This window comes from Leptonychotes weddellii, chromosome 16 (genome assembly GCF_054177405.1).
Source record: "Leptonychotes weddellii isolate Sample4059 chromosome 16, ASM5417740v2, whole genome shotgun sequence".
NCBI classification, from domain to species: Eukaryota; Metazoa; Chordata; class Mammalia; order Carnivora; family Phocidae; genus Leptonychotes; species Leptonychotes weddellii.
This window is the reverse complement of record NC_138384.1, coordinates 15,282,221-15,304,203: the sequence shown is the minus strand read 5'-3', so window position 1 is coordinate 15,304,203 and position 21,983 is coordinate 15,282,221. Positions and strand designations below refer to the sequence as shown.

Below are 21,983 nucleotides of genomic sequence, written 5' to 3'. Positions count from 1 at the left end.
TTCTTTTGTTTAGTATCTATTAATATCTATAGATCCTTATCTAGTAAACTAAAAATGTCATTATGGAAATAATTATGGAAATGAAGTTCAAACATTATAAAAGTCACACCTGGGGCGCCTGGGTGGCTCAGTCGGTTAAGCGACTGCCTTCGGCTCAGGTCATGATCCTGGAGTCCCTGGATCGAGTCCCGCATCGGGCTCCCTGCTCGGCAGGGAGTCTGCTTCTCCCTCTGACCCTCCTCCCTCTCATTCTCTCTGTCTCAAATAAATAAATAAAATCTTAAAAAAAAAAGAAGTCACACCTACCTAGTTCATCCTCACTTCTTGGTTCTAGGATCCATTTCTCTGATTTCCTACCATTTGTTTTTGTTTCTTTCTAAACTCTGTTTTTGTTATTTCCATTCAGTACTAGAATTCTGTTGCCTATTACAGTAAGAGGATAGAAATTCATATTTAATCAGATGGTTCTTGGCGTGCTCTTAACTCACTCTTGACTACTGTAATTATTCCAGGTGTCCCCTAAAACTTGGAAGTGATAGTATAGAAAAACATTTCTTATTGTAATTAATATTATATATTAAAAATAGCCACTTTATATTAGAAAAAGTTGTCATTATATTGTTCATGGAGCGCCTGGGTGGCTCAGTTGGGTGGGTGGCTCAGTCAGGTAGGCGTCTATCTTCTGCTTAGGTCAAAATCTTGGGATCGAGCCTTGTGGTGGTGGGCTCCCTGCTCAGCGGGGAGTCTGCTTCTCCCTCTGCCCCTCCCCCTGCTCGTGCTCGCTCTCCCTCTTCTCTCTCAGATAAATAAAATCTTAAAAAAAAAAAAAAAAAAGATTAGGGGCGCCTGGGTGGCTCAGTCGTTGGGCGTCTGCCTTCAGCTCAGGTCATGATCCCAGGATCCTGGGATCGAGCCCCACATCGGGCTCCCTGCTCCACGGGAAGCCTGCTTCTCCCTCTCCCCCTCCCCCTGCTTGTGTTCCCTCTCTCACTGTGTCTCTGTCAAATAAATAAAGAAAATCTTTAAAAAAAAAAAAAAGATTATATTGTCCATAAAGAATAATAGGTAATTAGAAAAAAAATAAAAGATCAAATTAATCTGAGACATCATTTGGGCCTGATTGTGTAGTGAGAGAAGATAGTCCTGTTAGCTCTAAGGTATAAGACATTCTTCAATAGAAATGTTGCTTATTAACTTATTTTATTGTCTTGTTGCAAACGTTTTCAAGTTACATAAAAGAGATTCATGTGTCATTTGCTGTTGTCTTAATAAAAATCAAGGTTAAAAAAACTACCAAAATATATAATACACTAATTATAAACCTGTACTTGAGTGAAAAGGTAGAAATTTTCTTTATAGATTAACTACAGATAATGATTTTAGCTTCCAAATATAAATAAAACCTGGTGTTGTGATAAAGGATCTATATTTTTGATGATTTGAAATGAAAGATAAGCTATGTGGACATTTTCAGTTACTTATTCTTAATAACTACTGAAAAATAAAATTTTTTCTTTTCTTTTTAATATTTACTTGACAAATAGGTGATGATAATTACTGCTGGCCAGCCATAAATGTTTTCACTTTTTTCCCATCCAGAAATGTTACAGTTAGTCTTTTAGTAAATTTGGTATTGGTTGTTTTTTTTTTTGGTATCTTTTTTTGAAGGTGAGACAACAGAAAAGTTTCTAAGAGTGACCTAAGTTGTTGATTACTCTTATCTTTATAAATTTAGTTTTAGTTTAGTGTCTTTTCTTTTTAGTTTTAGTTTTAAGACATCTACTTAAAATAACATTTGTAGAACATAATAAAAGAAACAGTGTTGGTAAAAAAGGAATAATAAATTCAATGCTAGTAATTAAAAACATTTTTTTGAGCAATTTATGTGTGCCAGAATTATACAGATATTTTTCACGTTAGTCTTCAGAAAAATCCTCTGAGATAGTGTCAGGATCCGTATTTCATAAATGAGCAAACTGTGGTATAGAGGGATTCACTAATTTTCCCAAAGTCACATAGCTAATCAAGGAGGCTGGAATTTGAAACTTCAGTATTTTACCACAGATTATTGAGCTTATCCTGACTCCCTTTAGTATAAACATTTCATAATTGTTATTTACACTTTAGGCCCTACTAAAATTACACCACTGTTCAGATGGTGTAAAAAGAGAGCTTTGTGTAGGATTCTTCAGCTAAACAGCTTCCATAAAGTAAGAGAGAAACTGTATAAGCCGCACATAAAAATCAGTAAAGAATATGATGATGATCTTTTGGGGGAATATTTTAACACTCAAAATTAGCAAATCATTGCCTTGCTTTGGTGAGTGTCTTTAAGATTGAACCACCTCTGTTTTGACAGATGATGGTACTCGGAATTGAAGAGTAGGGGAAGGGTAAGCAGACCATCACCTAAGGAGGATGACTTGAGAAATGGAGGATGCCATGGGACTCATGATTTCTTTGGCACTAGTTTTATGGAAGCATGGAATCGTTGCACCTTATTTCTGCTGATGTGTTTCAGAGCCTAACTAAATTTGAAAGGAGATGAGCAACAGAAAAAATAGTACTAATAGAGCTTCAGGAGTTAGTTCTATTCTTGCTATGGTGGGTCATTGTTAATGAACTTCCTGAAAATTCTGTGTTAGGCATTAGAAGATACGGATTTTAATTCTAGTTTGGGTTTGAGACCCTGTGGAAAATCGTGTAAGCATTCCTTTTCTTCAGTAGAAACATTAATAGCGGTTTTGCTTACCTAAGAGTTAAGAGGAAGAACAACTGATACAGTGTTAGAGGACCAAACTATAAAATGTCTGTATGAGTAGTGATACTTTGCATAGGGCCCTATTAATTTGCTTTGGTTCTTTGCACTATGCCTTTTTTAAAAATCTTGTTCTACTCATGTCTCCATTTTCTCATGGTACTTTCTGCATTTTGCTTGTTGGTTTTGTTGTTGCTTCTTGTATCCTTTCTCTCTTTCCCTTCTTATTTTTATTTTTATTTTTAAGGATTTTATTTATTTGACAGAGAGAGAGGGAGAGCAAGCATGTGTGCACAAGTAGGCAGAGCAGCAGACAGGGAGAGGGAGAAGCAGACTCCTGCTGAGCAAGGAGCCCAATGCGGGGCTTGATTCCAGGACCCCGGGATCATGACCTGAGCCAAAGGCAGAGGCTTAACCGACTGAGCCACCCAGGTGCGCTCCCCCCTTTTTTAAATAACAAACAGTCTATATAGAGAGGTACAGAGGTTTACCAATTTGGGGTGTTCCGTGAATTTTTAACAAGTGTATACATTTGTGTAATCACCATAGATAAGGTACAGAACATTTCAGTCACCCTGTTAGATAGACTACCTTTTGCTCTTTTGTAGTCAATTCTGTCCACTGTAGCCCTTCAGGCAACTACTTGCCTGTTTTTCCTTAAAATAGATTAGTTTTGTCTTTTTTAGAATTTCATATAAATGGATTTATACAATGTATACTCTTTTCTCTTTAACTTTTGTTTGTTCAACCACCATGATGTTCTAAAATGGAAAATTGGTTTTCTAAAGGACCTAAAAGTAATGAGATTTTTTTATTCTGTTATACATTCCTATATTCTATAATGTAGCCAAGTGTAGTTTTCGAGGGATGACTTTTCATGTTTATGTGCAGGTTTAGGTTACTTACTCATAATATTTATATTTATTCATTCACTCAAAATGAATTTGCACATGGATCCTGGCCACATATAGTTTATAGCTCAGTAGAAGAGATTGTATGTAAATAAACAATGATAACTGTTTTAAAGGGTTTCATAATTCAATCTAGATTAGAAAATGAAATTAATATGGTTGACTTTTAACTTTTATTTGCTAATAGGAAAATACTTTGTGCACCTTATACCAAAGCATATAGTTTGCAACTATACTAGATAATTATAAATTGAAGTTTAGAACTTTAAAATTTCTTTGTAGTGTAGGTCTTGAGAGGATTATATAGTTGAAGAGTACATAGGAGGTATGTAGTACTGTATATTAAGTGTAAAGGTCAAAACAGAATATGAGCTTTCTGTCACATATAAAGTGAGTACTATCCTATGCTTAACTCTATGGTAAGTACTAATGCTGAATAAAATTCAAGTTTGTCCAGTAATCATTTTTACTATATACCATACTGCTAGTTTGGACCTTGGACATTAAAATACTTTTGTTAGCAACAGAATGGAACAATTAAATGTTTGTTGATGGGGGCCTGATTACACAAATTTAAGTATTTGTTTGAATTAAAGTTTTCATTATAATTGTTTAGGTAAGTCACTAAAATGCCTTGTGTTTAAAAGTGTGTAATAGTGGAGCACCTGGGTGGCTCAGTCGGTTAAGCATCTGCCTTCGGCTCGGGTCATGATCCCAGGCTCCTGGGATCGAGTCCCAAATCAGGCTCCTTGCTCAGTGGGAAGCCTGCTTCTCCCTCTCCCGCTCGCCCTGCTTGTGTTTCCTCTCTCGCTGTCTCTCTCTCTGTCAAATAAATAAATAAAATCTTAAAAAAAAAAAAAGTGTATAATAGCGATGAAGCATCCAAACATAGGTTTAAGCTAACAAGTAGCTATTCTTCACAATAAAGTTGTAATTAGAAGTCTTAAAGATTTTGTACTCTTTTTTTCCAGTTTTTAAGTAGCAACTTGCTTGTTGGGGTTTCAGTCTGAAATGAAGATTTTACTTGAAAAAATATTACGGTAAAGTGAATTAATAATAATAAGTTAATGTTCACAAGTTAAATATTCAATTTATAAGCACCGAAGTAATAGGCAGTTATAAGGACTTTAGAAATTATAAATTAAAATTCTACTTGAGTAAATTTTTATAAAATTGTATTGTGAACTCTGACTTTTTCTATATCCTTTTTAATTTTTATTGTTAAACCATATTCTCTAGAATATTAGGCTAAAGTAGAGTGAATGAGTGCAAAATATAAACATGGCTTGAATTTTCTAATATTATTATTAAAGATTTTATTTATTTGAGAAAGAGCAAGAGAGAGTAAGCACAAGCAGGGGGAGGGGCAGAGAGAGAAGGAGAAGCAGGCTCCCCACAGAGCAGGGAGCCCAGTGCGGGGCTCAATCCCAGGACCCTGGGATCATGACCTGAGCCGAAGGCAGACACTCAACTGACTAAGCCACCCAGGCGCCCCTATAATTACTTTTGAAGAACATTTCATTTTCTTACTTTATTTTTACCTGAATAACAGATGCTTTGGATAAAATGACTACTTAATTCCTTTAATAAGCTCATTGTTGCTTTTTTTGTTTTTAAACTGGTAGTGAAGTAGTTGAAGAACAAACAGAATGTCACTAGTTAGCTAACGTACTGCTATATTACAGTAAATACAAATGGCACATTTATAGTGTAAAATATAGTAAGTAAAAACTAAAAAATAACTTTCCTGAAAATGTTTTTCAGTGAACTTCATAAGAATGGATAGAATCAATACTAAAAATTCTACACAGAAAAAAATTCAGTGCATACTTAATTGAGAACAGATGAACAGAAGAGTTGGAAGTTGAATTTGAAGAAGTGCTTCTCTTGGGAATTAAAAATAGTAAAGATAGGGACATCTCGGTGGCTCAGTTGGTTAATTGGCTGCCTTCAGCTCAAGTCATGATTCCAGGGTCCCGGGATTGAGTCCTGCCTTGGGCTCCTTGCTCAGTGGGGAGCCTGCTTATCCCTCTGCCTGCCTGCCACTCCCCCTGCTTGTGCTCTTTCTGACAAATAACTAAAATCCTAAAGAAAATGGTAAAGATAATGATTAGAAAAATCAGAGTTCCCACATATTTATCAGGCTTGTGAATAAAAACCCAATTTCAGAAGCATGCATTACTTAATAGCTGTGTCATTTTAGGCAAGTTACTTAACCTTTCTGTTGACTCAGTTCTTCTATAAAATGGGGATAATAGACTCAGATTTCTTATGAAGATTAGATGAGTTAATATTTCTTTTTTTTTTTTTTAAGATTTTATTTATTTATCTGACAGATAGACAGCGAGAGAGGAAACACAAGCAGGAGGAGTGGGAGAGGGAGAAGCAGGCTTCCCGCTGAGCAGGGAGCCCGATGTGGGGCTTGATCCCATGACCCTGGGATCATGACCTGAGCCGAAGGCAGACGCTTAACGACTGAGCCACCCAGGCGCCCCGAGTTAATATTTCTAAAGCACTTGTATTTGGCACACAGTAAGCACTATATAAATATTTGTTAAACAAATAAAATAAAAATTCATATCTGGAAATAAATTACTTGACAAACATATTTACCCAAAATGTAGCAAGGAACCAGGAGTTTATTAGCATAAGCTTCTGAACACCCAAATCAGATGTTGCTAAAATTACATACTAAGGTGTAGGCATTCATAGCACAATGTGGTACAGGATTTATCTTCGTAAAATACAAATCTAATCATATTGCTTGCTTTAAAATCCTTTAATAAAGATGTAAAATTCTTAAAGACCTGGCTCCTGATTATCTTTTTTTTTTTTAAGTTGAGATAATATAACATAAAGTTTGTCATTTTAACCATTTTAAAATGTATTAATTCAGTGGCTTTAGTGCATTCAAAATGTTGTACAACTAGCACTAGTATATAATTCTGGAACATTTTCATTCCCCCCAAAAGAAACACTTTATTCATTAGCATTCACTCCTCAGTTCCCCCTCTTCCATCCCCTGGCAGCCCTCTTCTGCTTTTTGTCTCTGGATTTGTCTATTCTAGACATTTCATATAAAAGGAATCATCTGTGGTCTTTTGTGACTTCTTTGTGTCACTTAGCATTGTTTTCAAGGTTCATCCATTTTATAGCATGTATCAGTAATTCATTCCTTTTTATGGAAGAATATTTTTGACTCTTCATCCATTCATCAGTTCATGGACATTTGGGTTATTTTAGCTATTATGAACAATGTTGCTATGAACATTTGTGTATAAGTTTTTATGTGTGCAGATTTTTTTTTCTTTTGGGTATATACCCAAGAGTGGAATTGCTGGGTCATACAGTAACTCTATTTTTAACTTTTTGAGGAATTGCCAAACTGCTTTCCACAGTGGCTGCATCATTTTATATTTTCAGCAGCAGTGTATGAGGGTTCTGATTTCTCCATATCCTTGTGAACACTTGTTATTTTCTCTTTTTGATTATAGATGTCTGAGTGGGTATGAAGTCTCTTGTGGTTTTGATTTATAGTTCTCTCATGACTAATACTATTGAGCATCTTTTCATGTGTTTATTGGCCATTAGTATGTCTTCCTTGGAAAAATGTCCACTCAAGGCTTTGCCCGTTTTTAAATTGAATTACTTGTTTTCTTATTGTTGAGTTGTAGGAGTTCTTTATATATTATGTATACAAGTCCTTTATCAGACAAGTGATTTGCATAAATTTTCTCCCATTCTGTGGGTTGTCTTTTCACTTTTTTTTTTAAGATTTATTTATTTATTTATTAGAGAGAGAGAGCATGAGAGGGGGGAAGGGCAGAGGGAGAAGCAGACTCCCCGCCGAGCAAGGAGCCCGATGTGGGACTCGATCCCGGGACTCCAGGATCATGACCTGAGCCGAAGGCAGTCGCTTAACCAACTGAGCCACCCAGGCGCCCTTCACTTTTTTTTTAAGATTTTTTTTTTTTATTAGAAAGAGAGGGCAAGCATGGGTGGGGGAGGGGCAGAGGGAGAGGGAGAAGCAGACTCCCCACTGAGCAGGGAGTCCTGCGCGGGGCTCAATCCCAGGACCCCGAGATCATGACCTCAGCGGAAGGCAGACACTTAAATGACTGAGCCACCCAGGCATCCCTTCACTTTCTTGATAGTGTCTTTCGATGCACAGACATTTTAAATTTTTTTTAAGTCTACTTTTATCTGTTTTTGTTGTTGTTACTCTTGGTTTGTGTCATATTTAAGGAACTTTTGCCTAGCTTAGGGTTACAAAGATTTACACCTATGTTTTCTTCTGAGAATGTTATAGTTTTGGTTCTTACAGTTTGATCTTTGATCCATTTTGACTTAATTTGTTTCTGGAGTCTCAGTTCTTTTCCGTTCATCTTTCTGTCTGTCCTTATGTCAGTACCATACTGTCTTGATTAGTGTAACTTTGAAATAAATTTTGAAATTGAGAAGGATGAGTCTTCCAATTTTGTTCTTCTTTTACAAGATTGTTTTGGCTATTCAAAGTCCCTTGAATTTCCATTTTAATTTTTTAAAAGATTTTATTTATTCATTTGAGAGAGAGACAGAGAGCACACAAGCAGGGGGAGAGGGAGAAGCAGACTCCCCGCTGAGCCAGCCGGGAGCCCGATGTGGAGCTTGATCCCAGGACCTGGAGACCATGACCCAAGCTGAAGGCAGACGCTCAACCATCTGAGCCACCCAGGCGCCCCTCCATTTTAATTTTTAGAAATATATTTATTTGAGAGAGAGGGAACAGGAGCAGGGAGGAAGGGCAGAGGGACAGGGAAAAGCAGACTTCCCACTGAGCAGGGAACCGGAAGTGGGGCTAAATCCCAGGACCTGGAGATCACGACCTGAGCTGAAGGCAGGCGCTTAACTGACTGAGCCACCCAGGTGCCCCCCCATTTGAATTTTAAGATTAGCTTCTCAACTTCTGTAAAAAGTGAGCTGTGATTTTAATAGGGATTGCATTGAATCTATTTTGAGGAGAACTGTTTGTGGAATATTGCCATCTTAATAATATTAAACCTACCTGTCAATAAACATGGGATATCTTTCCTTTTATTTAGATCTCACTGTAATTTCTTTCAACAGTGTTTTGTAGTTTTCACGGTATAAGTTTTACACATCTTTTTAAACATTTATTTTTAAGTATTTTATTTTTTTAAACCATGTTTTTAAGTGTTAGTAAAATTATGGAAATGATTTGAGGAATGGTCTCTTAAAACTTAGGAGAGCTTTAGTATTGAAGTACTAGATTCTATATCTATTCAGAAAAAGAAACCCAAACCATGATAAAATAATTGACTGTAAAATATTAGTCAGCCATAGAATTAAAGCTGTAGTAAACCATAAACAACATATAGTAAAGTCCAGTTTTGTTTAAAAAGTTATACTGGGTGGTAATTTTCTCAAGGGCAACAACTATACCTTGAATTCTCATAGCATCTGACACAAGTGCTTTATAATCTGAAAGATACTTGATAAATATTGAATGAATGAGTACCATATCCAGAAAGAAGGAAGGAATGATACTAGAAACCTGAGAGGATTGTGTTCTAGTTATATGCAACCATGTAGAAAGCTTTAATTGGAATAGCAATTGCATTAAAATTACAGCATATGGAAAACTAGGCCTTTATAGAATTGGAGCTATTTAATCTGTAAAGACAAAAACTTTGATAATAAAGATGAAAATGGAGGTAAATTTGTTCTCTAAACCTAGAATACTCGAATAAGAAAGCTCTCTTGACACTTGAATGGAACAGGGTTGGGCAAAATGTATGACTATGTAATATATATAGTGAGTAAAAGTTTTTTTAGGGGACCTTTTACATATTACAACTGAAAAAAATAGAATCTAGAATGGTTAGTTACATTAATAGATAATAGGATGACAATCATGGATAATGGAGAAAGCTAGAGATATGATCTTAATTTTATGGCATAGAAAATGTCTGGTGTCTTTATCAGAAAATGTAATTTTCCCCAACAGTACTTTTTCTTGTATGTTTGGGAGGGTTATTTTATTTTAAAATTCTGTGCTGCACAGAACAGAATAACCAGTTAAAGTGAGGTGATTTTGTAGAATTGGAAGTAGACCTTTTTATTCAGTATCAGCTCTACATAGCCTAGCTTTCTCAACTCGTATTGGCATGGATTTCCTGGGATTTTTTTTTAAAAAGATTTTATTTATTTATTTTAGAGAGAGAGAACGTGTGAGTGGGGAGGGGCAGAGGAGTAGGGAGAGGGAGAAGGAATGTGAAGCAGACTGCACTGAGGACGAAGCCCAACGTGGGGCTCCATCCCACAACCATGAGATCATGACCTGAGCTGAAACCAAGAGTCGGGCACTCAACCGACTGAACCACCCAGGTGCCTCAGTTTTCCTGGGATTTTAGTAGAGTGAAATGGGGTATGTATATGGGCATGTGTGAAATCAATTCTGTCAAACCCTGGTCCTCAGCAACTATTAAATTAATCTTGTAATTTTTAATTGTCATGTTCTAGGAGCAAACTTCACTTTATTATTTTTTTTTTAAAGATTTTATTTATTTGACAGAGACACAGTGAGAGAGGGAACACAAGCAGGGGCAGAAGGAGAGGGAGAACAGGCTTCCCGTGGAGCAGGGAGCCCGATGCGGGGCTTGATCCCAGGACCCTGGGATCGTGACCTGAGCCGAAGGCAGACGCTTAACGACTGAGCCACCCAGGCGCCCCCCAAACTTCACTTTAAATATAAGTGAAGGAGAAGTAAGACTTAGCAATATTATTTATAGGCAGATTTTTAAAAATATTATGTGTATATCTTTCATGTGCAGAAATACTGCTTAGGAATTTTTTTTGCCTTTAATTTCTGCTGGGTCCTAGGAGTGGTATAGCATCTAAAACACTAATTTGGGACTACTGTACTTGTATTATTGATTTCGTTGGTATAATACTACTATTTTGGAATAATTGTGTTAAGAGTTAAGGATACTTTTTAAACATTTTTTTTTCTGCTAGGTATTAATCTTTACATTATGAGATTCTTAAATCCAGAAGACTTTTGTTTGTTTGGGTTTTTTGGCTATTTCACTCCTATGATATTCTTTTTTTTTTTAATTGAGATATAATTGACCTATAACATTGTATTAGTTTTAGGTGTATAGCATAATGATTTGATATATGTGTATATTGAGAATGATTATGACAATAAGTTTATTTAACATCTGTCTCCACAGTTACAAGTTCTTTTCTTGTGATGAGAACTTTTAACCTTACTCTCTTAGTGTAACTTTCATATGTACAATGCAGTACTGGTAACTATAGTCACTATGCTGTACCTCATATCCCTAGAAATTATTTATCTTATAAACTGGAATTTTGTACCATTGACTACCTTTACCTATTCCACCCACCACCTGCCACTTCTGGCAACCATCAGTCTGTTTTCTGTAGTTCTCTGAGTTCAGGGTTTTTGTTTTATATTATTTTCTTTTATTTTAGATAACATGTATAAGTGAGATCATACAGTATTTGTCTTTCTCTGTCTTATTTCACTTGGTATAATGTTCTCAAATTCCATTCACGTTGTCACATATGGCAGGATTTCCTTCTTTTTTATGGCTGAATAATATTCCTGTTTGCATGTGTGTGTGTGTGTGTGTGTGTGTGTGTGTGTGTGACATTTCCTTTAGCCACTCATCCATAGATGGACGCTTAAGTTGTTTCCAGTCTTGACTATTGTATTGTATTGTTTCAGTGAATGTGGGGGTGCAGGTATCTTTTCAAGGTAGTGATTTCATTTTCTTTGGATAAATACCCAGAAATGAAATTTCTGGATCACATGGTATTTCTATTCTAATTTTTTGAAGAACCATTGTACTGTTCCATAATGCCTGTACCTGATTGATATTTTGAGCACAGGAATTTATTCTATCTAAATAAAAATGTGTTCTTTAAATGAGAGGAACACTTAGGTGATTGGCTATAAACAAACATAATATGAAGAGAGTCTACTTCCATTTTATCAATTGGAACAATTATTCCTCTATATTTAATAGAATACTGTTTGTGCTATTAAACATTTGTTTAAGTTATATTTAAGAACATATTGACTTTGTCTTTTCCATAAATATTGCTAAATATATAAATGTTTTAATATAAAAGCACTGATACAATAAAAATATATACTATACCAATAAACACATGAAAAGATTTTCAGCATCATTAGTTATTAGGGAAATGCAAATTTATTTATTTTTTTTTTAAAGATTTTATTTATTTATTTGAGAGAGAGAATGAGAGACAGAGAGAATGAGAGACAGAGAGCATGAGAGGGAAGAGGGTCAGAGGGAGAAGCAGACTCCCTGCCGAGCAGGGAGCCCGATGCGGGACTCGATCCCGGGACTCCAGGATCACGACCTGAGCCGAAGGCAGTCGCTTAACCTACTGAGCCACCCAGGCGCCCGGGAAATGCAAATTTAAACCACAATGAGATACTACTTTATATCCACTAGGATAGCTATAATCAAAAAGACAGATAATAACAGATGTGGCAAGGATGTGGACAAATCACCTCATATACTGCTTGTGGAAATGTAAAATGCTGCAGCCACTTTAGAGAATAATCTGGTAATTCCTCAAAAAATTAAATGTAGAGTTATCATATAATCCAGCATCTTACTTCTAGATGTATACCCAACAGAAATGAAAACATCTGTACACACAAAAACTTGTACACAAATGTCCATAGCAGCATTATTCTAAATAGCCAAAATGTGGAAGCAACCCAGATGTCCATCAACTGATCAATGGATGGATAAACAAAACGTATATCCATTTAATGGAATAATATTTGGCATAAAAAGGAATACATTACTGATACATGCTGCGACATGGATGAATCTTGAAAACACGTTAAGTGAAAGAAGCTAATCACAAAACACCACATATTGTATGATTCCATTTATAGAAAATGTACAGAATAGCCAGATCTATAGGTTAGAAGGTAGATTAGTGGTTCCTAGGGGTGGGAATTGAGGATAGGGGATGATAGTTAAAGGATTTGGGGTTTCTTTTGGAAGGGTGCTAAAAATGTTATAAAATTGATTGTGATGATGGTTGCACAACTTTGTGAATATACTAAAGTGTCCATCAACAGATGAATGGATAAAGTGTGGTATTGTACAGATAATGGAATATTATTCACCCTTAAAAAGGAATGAAATTTTGGTACATCTTACAGCGTGGATGAATTTTGAAAACGTGTTAAGTGAAATAAGCCAGATACAAAAGGACAAATATTTTATGATTTCATGAAGTATCTAGAATAGAGACAGAAAATAGAATAGTGGTCACTAAGGACTATGGTGAGAGGACAATGGTGAGTTATTGTTTAATGGGTACAGAGTTTATATTTGTGATGATGAAAAAGTTCTGGAAATGGGTAGTGGTGATGGTTGCACAGTATTGTGAGTGAACTTAATAGCATTTAATTTTACACTTAAAAAATGCAGTGGTAAGGGGCGTCTGGGTGGCTCAGTCAGTTAAACGTCCAACTTTTGATTGTGCTCAGGTTATGATCTCAGTTATGGGATCACGCCCCACATTGGGCTCCATGCTCAGTGGAGAGTCTGCTTCTCTCCCTCTCCCTTTCCTTCTTGCCCTCCCACCTGCTCACACTTGCATGGGCTCTCTGTCTCTGTTTCTCTGTCTCTAAAATAAATAAATAAATCTTTTTTTAAACAGTGGTAAATTTTATGTTATATATTTTACCACAAAAATATATATGTTAAAAAAGTAGAAAAAAGTAATTTTAAGAGTCTGAGATATACTAACTTTTTTGGTGAAGCTACTGAGACAGAAGTAATTGTGTGGTGGCACATGGAAAAAAGACTTTTTCCCATTTAACAGAGTATATTTTAGTTGTTTAAATCATTTATGGTTTCCTCCTGTTTTCGTAAAATGTGGATTTCTCTTGCTTTCTATATGGGACCCAAAATCTTTAGCTTAAAATGTGAATGGGATGACCTAGACATCACTGATTGTGCTATATCTTAAATGATCAAAAACAGAATTTTGATGAGCCAGTCTAGACTACAGATGACTGTGAAAAGTTCATGAAGTAGACACAATCATTTAGATCGAAAAAATTTTTTTACTATTAATATGCATGGTTGATTCATTTTGTTGATTTCTGGAAAGCAAATGTTTATATTTAATAGTAGCAAATGGATTGCAGTTTTCCAATAAATGTCACAGAGTTGTGGCAGAGAGCCAGGAAGAAGAAAAGCTGCATTAGTGAAGTGAGACACACTTCTGTAGCTATGGAAACTATAAACCCTACTAAGTCTCAAAAAGGTATTCTCTTTGTATTTGTACTATTAATTAGACATTAGTAGAGGTTAATGAGGACCCTAGATAGCTGCTAGATTAAATATAGGTATAATTGTGGGGCGCCTGGGTGGCTCAGTCATTAAGCGACTGACTTCGGCTCAGGTCATGATCGCAGGATCCTGGGATCGAGCCCCGCATTGGGCTCCCTGCTCAGAGGGAAGCCTGCTTCTCCCTCTCCCACTCCCCCTGCTTGTGTTCCCTCTCTCGCTGTCTCTCTCTGTCAAATACATAAATAAAATCTTTAAAAAAATAAATAAATAAATAAATATAGGTATAATTGTATTTATCAGAGGCCTGGGTAAGAGGCATTGTTGAGTAGTTTAGTATTTATTTTGTGTGAAAATTGAAGTACTTAATTTCCTTTTCTTTAATTTGATTTATTATTTGTCCTTAACTATGAAAATGCTTTCTATTTTAAAATGTTTTCTTAGATTACTGCTGTAGTTCAGGTTTTAATTTGAGAATAAATAAGAGAATATGAACATCAATCAGTTTAGTAAATTAATCTTGACCAGTGTTTGTGTTTACTGATAAACATGTATTAGTAAGTGCATAAGTAGATTTTATGAAAAAATAATGTTTTAGGTGTAGATTAGGTCCTTTGGTAATGCATAATAATTTTTGTAAAATGATTGGTTCTTTTACCAGTAAAAATTTGATGGATACCGTGACTGACCTAGAAGCTTAATATTTCCCTCTAATTATAAAAACAAACTTACTCTGAAGAAAATTTATGATTAAGTCTGTAATCAGGGTTGGTTGCCTATACTCAGTTGATAGAATTATAATGGGCTGCTTGTGGTAGCAAGCTTCAGGAGGGAGATGGTGTCAAATTCTAAAAATAGGAAGGCAAACTAGAACTGAAAGATAGTTAACTGAGTAATTGTGTTCTCACCATACTTGTTTGCTTGTTTGTGTATAAATCCAAAAGTATGTTTTCCCTTAAGTTTACATGTGTTTTGTTTTCTTATACACTTATACTAGGAAGTCTTTCTTCAACCTGTTAGACCTTTGCAGAAACATCTGCTGTCAACCAGCATGGAAGCCAATTGTATTTTGGAATATCCCAAGTCTAAGACTTAGAAGTGAAATTTAGCCGTCCTTTATTATATAAGCAAAATGAAACAGAAAAAGTGAACTATGATAAGTAAACTCTTTTGGAAAAATCACTTTAGGTTGGACCCTAAATATTGCCCAGAAAAGAGAACCCATCCATTTGGAAATGCCAAATTAGAGGGAAATTGGTAGAGAAAAAATACTAGCCCTTCTATTAAGAACTATTTGAATATTCACCACTACCTAGTTCTTGAACAAAGATGGACCAGAGCATTATATGGAGGGTCCTTCTCAGTGTGTTGGACCTCTCCTTTTCCTATTTCCTTTTTAGTAGGACTGTGTTCATCTACTTGACTATTTGCATTTTGCAGCGATAATGGATTGTAGTAAGCATAGCTCTTCATAAAGGGACTGGATGGTGTGTCCTAGGAGAAAAATACCGTATTAGTGATCCACATGTGGATGTGCTTATCTGTCCTAGTGGCACATCCACATTTGGATTGCTAAAATCCTTAAACATAGACAAAATTCAGTTGAGAAATTCAGAGGATAACATTTAATAAAAATAAGAGTAAAAAAGGGGCTCCTAGGTGGCTCAGTTGGTTGAACATCTGACTGTTGGTTTCTGCTCAGGTCATGATCTCATGGATCTTGGGATTGAACCCCGTGGTGAGCTCCACAGTCAGCAGGGAGTCTGCTTGAAGATTCTCTCCCTCTGCCCCTCTCGCACGTACGCACACACTCAAATAAATAAATAAATAAATAAATATTTTTAATGAGATTTCATGTTCTTTGTTTTTTAAGATTTTATTTATTTGATGGAGAGAGACAGAGAGAGAGAGAACAAGTTGGGAGGAGAGAGAGAAGCAGACTCCCACTGAGCGGGGACCTGGATTTGGGGCTCATCCCAGGACCCTGGGATGGATGTGGGGCTCGACCCAGGACCCTGGGATCATGACCTGGACCGAAGGCAGATGCTTAACTGACTGAGCCACCCAGGTATCCCTCAAATAAATCTTTGAAAAAAATGAGAGTAAAAAAGTTTTTATCAATTAAAATAGCTAGGGATAAACAGTAAAAAGCAATATCCCTAATTTTGGTATTTAAGATTGAATAGAAATACAGGTTGCAGAGTCTGTATCAGGATGATTCAGATCACTTCTTTGAGTCTTGGGGTAAGGCTCTTGAATTCTCCATTTCCAGGAATTAAAAGAGAACTCTCTCTCTCTCTCTCTCAGCAGCAGGAAGTTATTTTCCTTGATACTTTGTTTTGTTACTTTGTGTTCTCTGTGTATTTTGTCTTCCACCATAGGTGATTCTTGGATACCCTAGGTATCTAAAAAGCTCCTTCTTTGGCTTTTGTACATCTTCTCAGTACAGATTTAAATGAGTGCTAAGTGTCAGGTGATTAGACATGACCATTCTGAATGAACCAATAAACTGACAAATCTTGTTTTGGGCAATTAGGCTATGGTATACAAAGGAAACAAAATGGTGTCCTAATAATTTCAGGTTTGAGCATTTATTTAAAAAACTGTTAGGAAAAGTTCAGGATTTTTCAGGGAGAGGTATTTCACAATACAGGACAGTGCTCTTCTTTGTATCATTAAAATAAAAGTCAGTTGAATTTCAGTTTGTAAATTTTGGAAAATTGTGATTCACAGTTACTTTGTCTCAGGTTAGAAAATTATAAGAAGAAAATAAATTCTAAAGTGGTTTAGACAAATTCATATTTTCAGTTTAATGTTTTGTAAGTTGTGTTCTATATCTTTTCCTGGCCTTTTTTTCTCCCGTAGCCTGACAGGATAAGAAGGTTTGTCCCATATAATTGTTTTTTCAGTTTGTTAAACATATTTTTTATGTTTATGGCTACCTTTGAGCTAAGGGTAAAAAGACATTGAGTCTCTCATTGCCTCAAAGGTGAGTTTTTTGGGTTTTTTTTTTAACATACAATGTATTGGTGAGTTTTCTAACAACTTACCTAAGTAACTGCAGACTTTTTGCCTTACTCAATTTTTCCATTGAAACGGGTCACACAGAAGTTATATTGTGGGACAACAGCAGATCCAATTCCAAGATCTAATGTCCAACTTATAGGAATGTTTACTATCTCACTTCATGGGGCCAGTGTTCTTGTTTAACAGTAACATTCTTATGCTCTGGCCATATAGAATTTTAAAACATTAAGGCAATTTGAAAAAACTTTTCTTACATGTTTATCATATTCTCTCCCATGATAATATATTAATAACATGGAGAGGGCAGTGGGTGTAGTGGTTAAAGATGTGGGCCTTGGAACAGGACTGTGTGGGTTCAGGTTTTAGTTATATTGTTCACTAGGTGTGTGACAGCTTGGACAAGTTCATTGACCTCTCTGCCTCAGTTTTCTCATCTGTAAAATGCTGTTGATAACAGAGCTTTATCATAGAGTTGCAAGAATTAAATGAGCTGATGTAAGTAAAGTGCTTAGAGTAGTGTCTAGCATAAGGTACATAAGTTGCTATTTTATTATTATTATTGGAATACCCTTGCTACATTGTCTTTTTTTGAAAAGGATAAAAACCGTACCTTTATTATAAGGTCATTATTAGTGCCAAAAAAGGGTAGAAAACATCACGTTTTAAGTAAAGCAGAATAAACATCAGTTTTGGTCATTTTGGCATTCTGTATTTGTGGCCATTTTCTTTTGGGTGGTTTCTTGATTTATCTGATTATAGGAATAATAACAGTGCCAAGGTTTATTTGGGTTTGAAAACAAGAATTTGTGCCAGTATAAGAGCAACTAATACTGCCAGCCGTCTCTTCTTTATTAACAATTGTACTATTTAGGATGTCTGGCTTTTAAGGCTTAGTTTTCTTATTCTGAGTGAATTAGATCAAGTGGAAAAGCTTTATTAAAAGATGGTTGGTTCCAGGCTGGCCACCACGGAAAAATTACTTACTGTTGTATCTTTTTTTTTTTTTTTTTAGATTTTATTTGTTTATTTGACAGAGAGAGCGAGAGAGCACAAGCAGGGGGAGCCGCAGAAGGAGAGGGAGAAGCGGGCTTCCTGCTGAGCAAGGAGTCTGATGCGGGACTCGATCCCAGGACCCTGGGATCATGACCTGAGTCGAAGGCAGACGCTTAAACACTGAGCCACCTAGGTGTCCCTGGAAACATTTAAATATCAGTTTTACATTTTGCTAGTCATATTTCATTTCATCCTTTCATCCTCATTTCCTCTTTATCTAACAGGGTTATTATGAAGTTTATATGAAATAATGTTTTTCATTATGCTGGTGCTTTTAAACATTTGAATGTGGGGGTGCCTGGGTGGCTCAGTTGGTTAAGCGACTGCCTTTGGCTCAGGTCATGATCCTGGAGTCCTTGGATCGGGTCCCACATCGGGTTCCCTCCTCGGCAGGGAGCCTGCTTCTCCCTCTGACCCTCCCCCCTCTCATGTGCTCTCTCTCTCTCTCATTCTCTCTGTCTCAAATAAATAAAATAAAATCTTTGAAAAAAAAAATCTTTAAACATTTGAATGTGAATCTAGGTATTTGCTCTAGATATTTTGAGAAAACAGATATTCAAATCAAATTGATTTGATTCAAATCAAATTGAGAAAAAATCAGGTATATGTATTTGAAGGAAAGTTTTTTTTTTTTTAAGATTTTATTTATTTATTTGACAGAGAGAGACAGCGAAAGAAGGAACACAAGCAGGGGGAGTGGCAGAGGGAGAAGCAGGCTTCCTGCGGAGCAGGGAGCCTGATGCGGGGCTTGATCCCAGGACCATGACCTGAGCTGAAGGCAGACGCTTAACAATTGAGCCACCCAGGCACCCCAGAAAGTTAATTTTTAAGGACAAGTCACTCTTTTTGGGTGTTTAAGATATTTTTATTAGAAAATTTTCAAAAATTGAAAGCTTATTTTTTCAAATTATAATGAAATTATACTTTTTAATGCTTATTACAAAAAAGTTAGGCTCTTGTGAAAAGTATAAAACATATAAAGTAGAAAAGAAAAATAATATGTAATCCTACCACACAGAGATAACACTGTTCACATTTTGATGTACAGTATGTTATTCTGTACTTATCTGTCTTTTCTGTGTGTATATACGATATTTTATGTTTGTCTTTTCTAAAATAGGATCAGGGGCACCTGGGTGGCTCAGTTGGTTGAGAGTCAGACTTTTGGTTTAGTCTCAGGTGGTGATCTCAGGATCCTGCATGGGGCTCTGCGCTCAGTTTGGAGTCTGTTTGGCATTCTCTCTCCCTTTCCCTCAGCCCCTCCCACTTGTGCTCTCTCTCTCTGTCTCAAATAAATAAATCCTTAAAAAAATAAAATAGGGGGGCGCCTGGGTGGCTCAGTTGGTTAAGCGACTGCCTTCGGCTCAGGTCATGATCCTGGAGTCCCTGGATTGAGTCCCGCATCGGGCTCCCTGCTCGGCGGGGGGTCTGCTTCTCACTCTGACCCTCTTCCCTCTCATGCTCTCTGTCTCTCATTCTCTCTCTCTCAAATAAATAAATAAAATCTTTAAAAAAAAATAAAAAAAAATAAAATAGGATCATATTATGAATTTTGTAACCTGTTTTTATCTCTCAGTATATTTTGAACACCACTCTAGGTTAATAAATGGAGTGTAACGTACTTTATTTTTTATTGCAAAACTTTTTAAATAATATAAAAACATAAAGTAAAAATCACAAAAATTCTCATCTCTCCTAGATAAGTACTATTATATTTCTATACATACATATTTTTTATGTAAGTGAGATTATTTTCATTTGGTTTTATACTACTTATAGCCTGCTTCCTTCACTTACAATATATTTTCTATGGTCCCAGTAGATCTTTATCTCTATTTTTAGTGGCCACATTGTATTTCTTGATATGGATATGCCATCATTGCCATCAATTACTTAACCCCTCTCCTATTGATGAGATTTAGACTGTTTCTAGTTTTTGCTTTTACAGTCAGTGCTGTAGAGAGCAATCATATATATATCTTTGCATATTTAACTATATTTTTTAATTTAAATTTACAGAACTATAATTATTGGGAAAAAGCATATACACATTTGAAAGGATCTTGATATCTCTTGCCTCCAAAAGGTTTTACCAATTTATATCCTTAAGCATTATCAAGTTCCCTAAACCTTTGCCAGCACCAAGTATTATCTTTATTATTTATTTTGAGAGAGTGTGTGTGTACTCGTGGGGGAGAGGGGCAAGAGGAGAGGGAGAGAGAATTGCAAGCAGGCTCCACGCTGAGCATGGAGCCAAATGCATGGCTCGATCTCATGACCCTGAGATCATGACCTGAGCCAGAATCAAGAGTCGGACACCTAATGGACTGAGCCACTCAGGAGCCCTGCCAATTATTATCTTTAAAAAATTATTACAATTTCATATGCTATGCTATCTTATTCTTTTAATTTGCTATTAAAATTGGATATTTTTGAGATGCCTGGGGGCTCAGTCAGTTAAGCATCTGCCTTCGGCTCAGGTCACGATCCCCGGGTCATGTTTATAAAAAATCCCAGGAAATCCATGCCAATACAAGTTGAGAAAGCGAGGTTATGTAGAGCTGATGTTGAGTAAAAAGGTCTATTTCCAATTCAGAGTTTAATTATATGCTTCTAATTTTTTTACGCTGTACATGATATAAATAAATTTTCTTTTAGTTGTCAGTAATTTCATAAATTGTGATAGATTACCTTTTGGTTAGCCTTTTGTTAGGTGCTTACTATTTCTGTAATATACTAAGGTACTTATAAAATATTAAGCATCTCCTCAGTAGTACTATGTGTCGTATTTCAATGTAGTACATGATGAGTTAGTATAAACCCTAAAGCTTAATTGACTTTGATTATCTGAGTATACTATTCAGTTATTGATTTCTTTAGAATAGTCATTTAGGTTCGTCTCTGAATGGAGTCTTTTGAATGGAATAATTTACTTTTGGAATATAGTAGTGTTTATACTTGGGATTTTGAAGCTGGGCAGAAAGGCATGGATATGGGAATGGATTCACATCCTTTTCCTGCCTGGGTAATTTAGAAATGTAATCCTTTTTAAAGTTCAAAATTAATGGCAATTTTATTTTTGTGAGGATTCATGAAAATGCCAGGTTTTGTTTGTTTTTTAAAATTTTATTTGTTTATTTGACAGAGAGAGAGAGCACAAGCAGCAAGAGCTGCAGGCAGAGGGGGAGGGAGAAACTGAGCAAGGATCCTGATTCAGGGCTTGATCCCAGGACCCTGCATTCATGACCTGAGCCAAAAGCACACGCTTAACTGACTGAGCCACCCAGGTGCCCCAAAATGCCAGGTTTATTTATTTATATTTTTAGAGATTTTATTTATTTCTTTATTTGAGAAAGAGCGCAAGCAGGGGGAGCTGCAGAGAGAGAGGGAGAAGCAGCCTCCCTCCTGAGCATGGAGCCTGATGCAGGGCTATATCCCAGGACCCTGGGATCATGACCTAAGCTGAAGGCAGATGCTTAACCAACTGAGCCACCCGGGTGCCCCAAAAGGCCAGGTTTAACAACACATTTTTTCTAGTTATCTTAGTGCCCCAAATGAATAAACTAGTTTTAGGTTTCCATTGTGTTTTGAATACTGTAGGCCTGTAATACTCCTACTACATATAAATAAATGAATTAAACAACAGAGTCTTAGAATTTTTTTTTTTTTAAAGATTTTATTTTTTATTTATTTATTTGAGACAGAGAGAATGAGAGACAGAGAGCACGAGAGGGAGGAGGGTCAGAGGGAGAAGCAGACTCCCCGCCGAGCAGGGAGCCCGATGCGGGACTCGATCCCGGGACTCCAGGATCATGACCTGAGCCGAAGGCAGTCACTCAACCAACTGAGCCACCC

At 36.2% G+C, this 21,983-nt stretch overlaps 1 protein-coding gene across 6 annotated transcripts in view; it reads left to right on the top strand.

Moving 5' to 3' along the window:
* The window catches only part of NFAT5 (nuclear factor of activated T cells 5), a 114,693-nt gene that overhangs the window by 6,860 nt on the left and 85,850 nt on the right, over positions 1-21,983 (top strand). The window contains exon 2 of one of the 6 annotated variants that reach the window (XM_081806415.1): positions 4,641-4,709. The exons of the other annotated variants lie outside the window; for them this stretch is intronic. The gene's annotated coding sequence lies outside the window, so the exon portion shown is untranslated. The remainder of the gene's footprint in view (positions 1-4,640; positions 4,710-21,983) is intronic. 6 annotated transcript variants of the gene reach the window in all.